Raw genomic sequence first — 10,279 nt, forward strand, 5'->3', positions numbered from 1 at the left:
AGGATGTCCATGTCCATGAGTGCACATGTCACCAGGAAACCCTAGGTCACAGATCGATGATTGATTTTGTAATTGTATCATCAAATCTGTGACTGTATGTTCTGGACACTCGGGTGAAGAGAGGAGCTGAGCTGTCAACTGATCACCACCTGGTGGTGAGTTGGATTAGGTGCCGGGGGGAGGATGCTGGACAGATTCGGCTCACCTAAACGTATAGTGAGGGTGTGCTGGGAATGCCTGGTAGAGGCCCCAGTCTGCGAGATCTTCAACTCCCAACTCCAGCAGAACTTCAACAGGAATCCTCAAAACAGTCCTGCAGGGTGGGAATAGCATCCTGTGACCAGGATGTCACAGGATGTGCTAATGTCAGGTCTCTGTTGTTTCACCTTGGGTCTGTACATGGGCGCGAGGACTGCTAGATGGTCCGAGTTGCCATCATGAGGGAGAGGGCAGCTTTGTATGAGTCCCTAATATTTGTGTACACCCGGGCTAATGCACTGCTCCCCCTTGTTGCAAAGTCCACATGTTGACAGAATTTTGGTGGGACAGATTTGAGGCTGCCTGAATAAAGTCTCCCACTACTATGAAGGCGGCGTCTGGATGAGCCATCTGCTGTGTGCTGATGTTGTTTGTACAGCTCCTCCATAGCCTCCTTCATGTTGGCCCTCAGTGGTACATACACAGCCACGATGATGAATGCTATAAACTCTTATGGCAGGTACAAGGGATGCAGCAGCTCTATGTTTGGTATGCAGATCTCTGAAACCACCTGGGCGTCCATGAACTGTTGGTGTAAACTGCCAGGCCTCTGCGCTTGGTGGTTAGTGCTGCCACTCGTCAGCTCTGTGCAGCATTAGCCCCTGTAGCTTCACTGCAGTGTCTGTGATGTTCCAGCTGAGCCAGGTCTCAGAATACATGAAGACACAGCAATGCCTCATACTGTGTTGGGAGCCTCTCGACAGCCTGATATAATCCATTTTGCATTCCAGTGAGCGGGTGTTAGTCGGGAGGACTGTTGGAACTGCCGGCTTGTGTGGGTCAGCTGTTAGCCTGTAAAGTAAATCTAGGAGGAGAACTAACCAGCCTTCAAAGTAAAACAAGAAGTAACAAAATGAGAAAACATTAAACACAAAGACAAGACTCAGACTTGACATCAGTAACAAACGGGGAACAGGCACAAGAAGACGAGAGAGAGCGAGGAACAGAGTGAAGTAAAATAACTACAGAGAATAAAACTCAAGGCATGAACCCAAACACTGGACTGTAAAACTGAAACTCAGCACTAGGGCAAAAAGACTCAAAACTAAAGGTCATCCAACCATAACAAGTTTCCCCCTCTCTCTGATTGTGTGGTCTAAACTTAGCTCTAACACAAATCTGCACAATATAGAACACCAGACTGGTTTTATTTTTTCACTGTTTTGTCATCCTTTATGCTACAACAGAACTTTATAGAGAATATATCTGTATAGCTAGACACTGTTGCATGACTTCCTGGTTGCCCATTCCCTCTTTATTACAGCCAGACTGATCAAAAGATTCATCCTGTCTTTAAATTACTGCACATCATTTTTGCGGAAATCTTTACAGGCTTCATGGACATCTTTCAGAAAGCTGTGTTATTGTAATGGAAGTTTGACACTTTTTGAGTGTTCATTAGAGCACATCTGAGTGCACATTGAACTGATCTTTTCAATCAAAAACCTCAACATGTAATATTTTGAGAATGCATTTCTATAGAAATATTTTTTTTCTTTAAACTGCACATTTGTGTTTTTCATTACAAAGAATACCATTATTGTTTAAACTTCATAAACTGCCCTGTCTAGTTAGTCTAAATCTAGTGGGGTTTTCTGTTTTTTTCTTCAGCTTCACAGTGCTTCATTTGCTCTACTGCGCCATCAAGTGGACAGTCAATGTAAAACAGGCAGACTGATTATATTTTGGTGTGTGAAACTTTGAACGGAATAAATGATTTTTGTGATGGTAATAAATAAATCCTGAACTATTCAATATGGTGTCTGTCTTTATGATACAATGTTGGGGTCAAGAGGGAAAGAGGAAATAAATTGGGGAGAGAGTTGTGATGCGAATGTGATTGTGTTACTAGGTTTGTAACTGTGCTCACTAGGGACATGTTATTTATTCGTTTTTATTGAGAAATCACAGCTTTGCCACAGTGCGGCGCTTCAGGCGGTTTCTTTTGTTTGAAATGATTTTACCTACTTTAGAAAATACCCTTTCACAGGGCACAGATGACGCTGGGATAATAATTTATTACTATGCGTACACCTTATTAGGAGAGATCAGCTCAAAATGTTCCCAGACAGGGAAATTCTCCTCTTTGTTGGTTCCATCACCAAAAAAGAAGCAGCTCAAATATATTGCGAACCAACACGCAATAGTCCCCAATACCACAAAATGTGAGGGGGGAATCCATTGCGTTTCGCTGCCCCTTATATTTCGAATCGCATGCCGAATCCCTGAATCGTTTCCTGCATCAGTCACGTGGTACGGCCGGCTTGCGAGGCTTCGAATGTCACCGACACAAGCCTTGATACGCGATTCATAAAAGTCTCCCTCAATTACTCGATACAAGCTTCGAAGCCTTGACACAGAAGGACACATCACTGGTTTCTTGCACTTGACAACGTTGCATACACCATTTGTCCACTCATGCACTCACTGACACTACTGATTGTACTGACTACACATATCACGATTAGTTTGAGTTCTGCTTCAGTTCCCTTAATTTAAAATAAAATAACCTTTAAAATAACAGACTCCTGAGAGCCAGAAACTTTGCCTTCGCAGCAGGAGATCAGGCGGGCCTGAGGATAGCCAGAAACAACCTATCCTGGGGCATTAGGAAGGCCAGGAAGCAGTATTCCAGGAAAATAGCTCATCACTTTAGTGACAGCAAGGATGCACAGAGTCTGTGGCAGGGAATACAGACCATCACAGACTACAAGCCAGCTCCAAAAACCTGTGACAGCACAACCTCTATACTGAACGAGCTGAACAACTTCTTTGCTCGGTTCGAGGCATACAATAGCACACCTGCACAGAAATCCTCCACCTCTCCCAGTGAACATGTGCTGACACTGACTCCAGACAGTGTAAGGCGATTATTCAGCAAGATCAACGCCCGGAAAGCCACTGGTCCCGATAACATACCTGGCCGTGTGCTGAGAGAGTGTGCAAGGGAACTTGCAGCTGTCTTCATGGATATCTTTAACATCTCGCTGAGTCAGGCCATCGTCCCCACCTGCTTCAAAAGTACTACCATCATCCCTGTCCCAAAGAAGGTATCACCCTCCTGCCTAAATGACTACCGTCCGGTGGCACTCACCCCCATCCCGATGAAGTGCTTTGAACGGCTAGCCATGAAACACATCAAATCCATCCTCCCTGCCTCCCTGGACCCTTTCCAGTTTGCATATCGGCCTAATCGTTCGACCGACGATGCGATCTCCGCCGCCCTCCACACAGCCCTCACTCATCTAGACACCAAGGACTCTTATGTCAGAATGCTGTTCATTGACTTCAGCTCGGCATTCAACACCATCATCCCCCAACAGCTAACTCTTAAACTGGACAGTCTAGGGCTGAACACCTCACTGTGTAACTGGCTGTTAGACTTCCTGACCGGGAGGCCACAGGCAGTACGGGTCGGCAGTAATATATCCAACACCATCACACTGAATACGGGGGCCCCCCAAGGATACGTGCTGAGCCCCCTTCTATTCACCCTGCTGACACATGACTGCACACCATCATACAGCTCCAACTACTTCTTCAAGTTTGCTGACGATACGACTGTGCTGGGCCTCATTAACAACAACAATGAGACAGAATACAGGAATGAGGTAAGCCGCCTGGCCCTGTGGTGTGGATTCAACAGTCTCTCTCTGAATGTCGAGAAGACAAAAGAGATTGTTGTGGACTTCAGGAAGATGCACACCCAGCATGCTCCTCTGACCATTAATACTGTGGAGAGAGTGAGCAGCACCAAATTCCTGGGAGTGCACGTCTCAGAGGACCTGTCCTGGAGCAAGAACACATCATCACTGGCCAAAAAGGCTCACCAGCGCCTCTACTTTCTCCGTAAGCTGAGCAGAGCTGGAGCTCCAACCCCCATCATGCGCACCTTCTACAGAGGTGCCATCGAGAGTGTCCTGACTAGCTGCATCACAGTGTGGTTTGGCTTCAACAGCATGACACCTGTAAAATCTTGTTAACTCCTGCTCTATTATAGGTATAGCTGTTTTCTTATGATCACTACTAGACAGAATTTCAGCATCCAAACTGCACAACCACTGTTATATCACTACTACACCTGGTTTACCAGTCTGAAGGTTGCCCACTTTGTCTTTACTGTTGCCCCTTGGTGGAACTTTGACTATCCAGTCTGCTGTATTGCAATCTCCCAAATTCTGCAATGATTTCTCAAATTCTCTAATCTTATCTCATCTGCTATTATTAAACAACAAATGACAGCATCATTTTGGTAGGTGGGTGCTAGGTGGTGATGATCCCTTTAACTGCACTGCCACAGAATTTCTTAACATTGCAAAGTCATTTAATTTAGTGCAACATATTACTATCACACATAACGGTGACCACACACTGGATCTAGTTTTTACTCTCCTTTTATCTCTAAACTACTTGCATGTATCTGACCTACTGTCTGGTCACAAATGTATAATTTTTTAATTTATTTATTTTTTACACAGTTTTACAGCCAGTGTTGTCTTCCCAGAAGAACTCTGTTCAGACTTGCATCTTTAATGAGCACTCAGCAGCTAGTTTTTCAGCTCTCCTTTCTAATGTGACTGTATCAACAACTGATTTTTCTGATATCAGAGACTTAGTTAATTGCTTTAATAGTGTATGTTCATCAATTCTGAATAGCGTAGCTATCCTCAGTTATCAAGTCTTCCCCTTGGATCAGCAATCACATCCATCATCACAGAAGAGAACGCAGAAAAAGTGAATGCTGGTAGAAAAATACAAATCTCTATGTTCACTACTTGGTGGTACTAATTATGCTCAATCTGGTTACTGTTGAAACCACAACACTGAAATAGCTTTATTACAAATTACTAAGCACCCCGGACAGAGGTCCGTTTTAGTCCTTCTAGACTTTTCTGCAGCCTCTGATACAGCTGATCATGCTACTCTTATCAACAGATAAAAACTGGGCTGGCATCACTGGTACTGCTCACAAATGGTTTTCATCATACTTATCCAAACCATACTTCAGAATTCATATTAACTACTGTATGTCCTCATCCACACCCTTCGTATGTTGAGTTCCCCAGGGCTCGATCCTTAGACCAATTGTGTTTTCATTATATAGGTTACCCCTGGGCCATCAACTTAATGGTATCAGTGCTATGCTTATGGTTCATGGCTGTACTTTTCTGTTAAGCCCAACAACCTCAACAACCTTTCCTGCCTCAATGAATGCTTCTCTGGCATTACAAATTTGATATATTAAAATTTCCTCCATCTCAATTCCAGTGAAACTGAAGATCTCGTGTTCAGCCCTAACAGTTTCTCGAAGGAGGTTATTCAGTACATCAGCCCCCTCGCCAGTAACATCAAGTCATCTGCTAGGAACCTTGGTATCATCTTTGACCAACATCTGAATTTTGAATCTCACATCTCAAAGCTCATCCAGTCTGGTTTCCTTCACCTCAGAAAAAAAATCAAACCTTTATTGTCATTAAATCATCAGGACCTGAAACTTTTAGTACACACTTTTTTCTCCTTTCTTGATTATTGTAACTCACTTTTCCTGTGCATATCTTAGTCCTCCATGGCCTATCGCAATTAGTGTAGAACACAGCAGTGAGGCTGCTAACAAAAACTGGCCAGCGTTCACATATCACACCTATTCTTGCATCCCTTCATTGGCTTCCAGAGAAATTCAGAATCTACTTTAAAATCCTGTTAACGACATATAAAGCTGTACATGGACAACTACCTGCTTATATAGCAGAGCTTCTAAGACCTAATCACTGTAGCCGGCCTCTCCAATACTCTAAACCAGGGTTTCATAACTGTCCCACACTCTAATTTTAAAACCAGATGCGAGTGTGCTTTTGAGATTATGATGCCCCAACATTTATATGTGTTAGCTTTCCCTTTTATTTTGTCCCATAGGTTGCAAGTATATGCATGTATGGAAATGTGTATGTTGAAAACCAATGTCTGACTGTATGGTCAATTACATGACTGTCTGTCTTATTGTCCGTATGTTCACACATGCACACTTATATTTAATGTGTGGCTTTTATTCAAACTGTGAAGCACTTTATAACTGTGTTGTGAAAAGTACTATACAAATAAAGTCATTACTATTATACTAATCTTTAGCTTGGGGATTTCCCCATTTATACAACATACTCAGAAAGTCAGGTTTTCAGCACAGTTATGATAGTCTTCATACTGTTGGAAAAAAAAAAATCTTACTCTGTTTACCGTGTTTTTTAGATGTAAGTTTAAAAACATGTCTGTTCTTGAAATGAAACAAATCTACAAAACAGACAGGACATAAAGAACCCTCACACACATGGGAAAACAGAAAGAGATCACAAAAGATAACCAAATATTACATAACCAAGAACCTAGAAACTCTTGCACATAACCCAAAACATAATTACAAGAACACAGGAAACCATAAGTAAGAAAACCTCTTAACTAAGGACAAAGTATAAACTCAAAACACTGGGACAAAGACCCAGCACCCTGACAGGATGGCTGTGTCTGATAGGAAACAAAATGGTTGTAAATTAGATGAGCACTCAGTTATCAGTTACAGCACAGTTTTGCTCTCTGTCATGTTTCCAGTAACAGTGAACATAAAGTTCTTTTAGTAAATGACTGTGAGAGAATTTCAGCCAGTTCTTAACACCTTTAAGTGAGAACGGGAAGTTATCAGAGAGACTTTACAGTAATGCCACATACAATCACGTATGTGGCATGATGATACGGAAATATAGATCTAACCATAAAAGGTAATAAATGGTGATCGTGTGTGACAGAGTGATCACGTTTCCATTGGTCTTGGATACTGTGTTTGGAAACTTCAAAATTAGCCACTGACTGCCATCATTTTGGTTTTGTGAGGCCATAAGTGACCATGGTGACTTTTCATACTGGATGATTATGTGCCACTTTATACTAGATTATAATATTTTTATAATATTTTTATTTGAGAGAGTTTGATTTTCTGTTACATGGCACTGAACAGGAGTGGCCCTCAATCTCATTGTACATCCTGTATAATGACAATAAAGGCATTCTATTCTATTCTATTCTTTAACAACTAACACTAGAAAGCTGGTGTCAGTTGATAACCCAGCTTCATACACTGAAAAATGAAGAAGTCCAATGCACTGATGCATCCTGCAGTAAGAAGTATTTGTAGCCCATATACTACCTATGTGTAAAAATGGGCACTGAGTCCTTCTATGAACTGTACTATAACTCAGTAAGCAGATTACTTACACTTGAGTAACTGAAACCATGCTGTTTCACACAGTACACAAACATACTATTAGTGTTAAAGTCAATATTCACAAATACACTCAATCTGTAATGGCTAAATATGTCCCCACTTTGATTGAAAAAGAACAAATGTAAACATCCTTTCTTATTCACTCTTAAATGTTAACAAAAGTGCAGTGAATATCTGTATTTTGTCCTTTCAGGTATGTTAAAGGATAAGCACCAATGTACTACTTTGCATAGAGGTATTGTAAGTCACCCCTTGGAACATCAATATTTTTGATGAGCAGAAGCTGTTTTTTATGCCCTTTGCTAAAAAGTTCTCGTAAGCACCATTTCCCATTGATGACGTATTACTGTGGATACGATGAAACAAAACAGCATGGACAGTGTGCAGATCAGCGATGTGTTGGACCTTTCTCAGGAAAATTCTCAGAGTCAAAGTGAAAGCGGCTCATGAGTCCCTTCATTTAGTCAATGATGAACTGGAAAAATCGTGAAGTTACACCTGGGGCTTTATCTGCCTCCTCCACCACTGCCCTCTCCTCCCTCATCTCCACCTCATTCTCTTCCTGCTCACCTTAAGCTTCATCTCCTGAACTGAAGTCAGAGCTCTAACACACAAAAATGTGCATAAACATGTTTATTCCTGATATTGTCGCAGTTATCTATTATCAGCAGATTAGATATTCTATCTATACCACACAACGCACTGGTGCACTAACAGCGATACATTATGCTGTGCTAGCGAAAATATGTTTAGGTGAACCCCTAACTAAATTTAGTGCAGTTCCAGCATACTTTGTCACAATTCCATGAAACTTGGCAAACCACTCAGAAGAGACCTTCCGTCAGGAGCCGTAGGTTGAATGAACAAACCGGTGGCTACAGTTTTCTAGTAGGATCATTCACTGTTTGGCATGCAAAATCCTGATGAAACCAGTGATGCAAATCTCCAGACCAAAATAATGTGATAAAAATCTGTATTTTTCACCACATTTCAAAACTTCAAAGAGCCTTTTCATCCTTGGAATGAGCCCTACCCAAAGAATTAATCAGACATGTACTTTCCTGAAAAATGACTTTTGGTCTGGTGTAACTGGATATATGACCATTACTTCTCTGGAGAGCTGATAAGAAACAGCTAAACAACAACAACAACAACAACAGCTGGTTGTAAGTTAACACTATGCCAGCTAATGTTAGGCTTGAGATGCTAAGTTCAAAATACCCTTAATGTCCAGTGCACCAAAATCGATGCTGCTCTTGTGACCTTGCAGAATTTGGGAACTCAAAATTCTCCAATATTGTCCTTTAGCTTTGATTTGTTGCAGTTCCAAGCAGCACAACTTGTGCCCCTGTCTTTCCTTGATTGCAAGCCATTTTTGAATAGGTGAAATCGAACTGATGTCGCAAAACCACAAGAAACTTGATGATGGTATATACCACGATCCACTGTCGAATACATGGCAATACGTCATGAACATGAGCGTTTTGTTTTTTGTAGCAGATGACTCAATTAAGACGAACAAAACTGCTTGTAAAAAAATTAAAATTATACAAAGATGACTGAAATGAATGTAGATCGTCTATATAGAAATGATACATAATCTAAAAAGCCAAATGCCTGTAAAAAGTGTGCTTATCCTTTAACCAATCACATTTTAAAAGTCCATAGTATGCCGGCAAAATAAGAAAAACACATTGCAGGTCTGATTCACTTTGAGGCGACTGTTTGTTGTGATTTGGCGCTTTATAAAATATTTAATATAATATAATATAAAAATAAAATGTAATAAATTCAGGGCTTAGGTTTGTTGAGACAAATAACTTAAAGGTCATTTCACTCACTTGGAACAAAAAACAAAATAGGAAGTACCTTTTCCCAGGTATGGCCATTCGGTCACGTGTCCACCAAGAGCCGGAGTTTAGCATGAGGCCACACCCGTCGAGCTGCGTCGTTTTCCAGCTTACCCAGAGGAACTCTGAGCACTCCTGGTAGCTCAAAGCGCTATCTGGCTCTCGTTTCCAGGTCTGAAGGACTCCGACAAAGCCACTCATGAGCTGGATAAACTATTAGCTTACAGTCCGTTAGCAATGCTAATTACTGCTCCTTTAATCAGCGAGCAGACCGTGACAATTACGTTCAGTCAATTTCGTGAAGTAGCACTGCTACTCCTGAAGACTTGTCTTCCTACTGGTTATCTTGGCGATAATGTGACACAGAGGCTAAGTAAGACCAGGAAAGTAAACTTTCACTTAACTCTGATCTGCCTCGTTCTCCCTCCTCCTCTGTGCGTGTCCATACCTCAGCCAATTAAATGTCAGCAAATCTAACAGGTGATGGAAATTTCCAGAAGGTACTGCTGACACCTGTACAGCAAATCATCACAAATACACATGTGCGTCTCAATATTCTCAGCATATGAACTTTACATTAACAATAATATATGACTTTAAACCATATTCTTTTAACCTTATTTATCTCATTATATTTGCACTTATCACTATTTGGCTTTACACTGGGTATAAACTGGAGCACAAACCTGTTTGGTAGGATGTACCAAACAGCAAGCCTTATTATCTGTTAGATAATCCGTTTAAAATGCTTTAAAATTTACTAGATTATTACTCAGTGAATGTGAAGTTTTTTTGTTTTTTTAAATAATACTGGAACGTTAACATGCTAGTTTCATAGCTGTAGCTGGACATGTGGTTGGTCTGTTCGGATTGATTCACTTTTGGAACCAGCCTCAAGTTG

Source organism: Archocentrus centrarchus, chromosome 16, assembly GCF_007364275.1.
Source record: "Archocentrus centrarchus isolate MPI-CPG fArcCen1 chromosome 16, fArcCen1, whole genome shotgun sequence".
Taxonomy (NCBI): domain Eukaryota; kingdom Metazoa; phylum Chordata; class Actinopteri; order Cichliformes; family Cichlidae; genus Archocentrus; species Archocentrus centrarchus.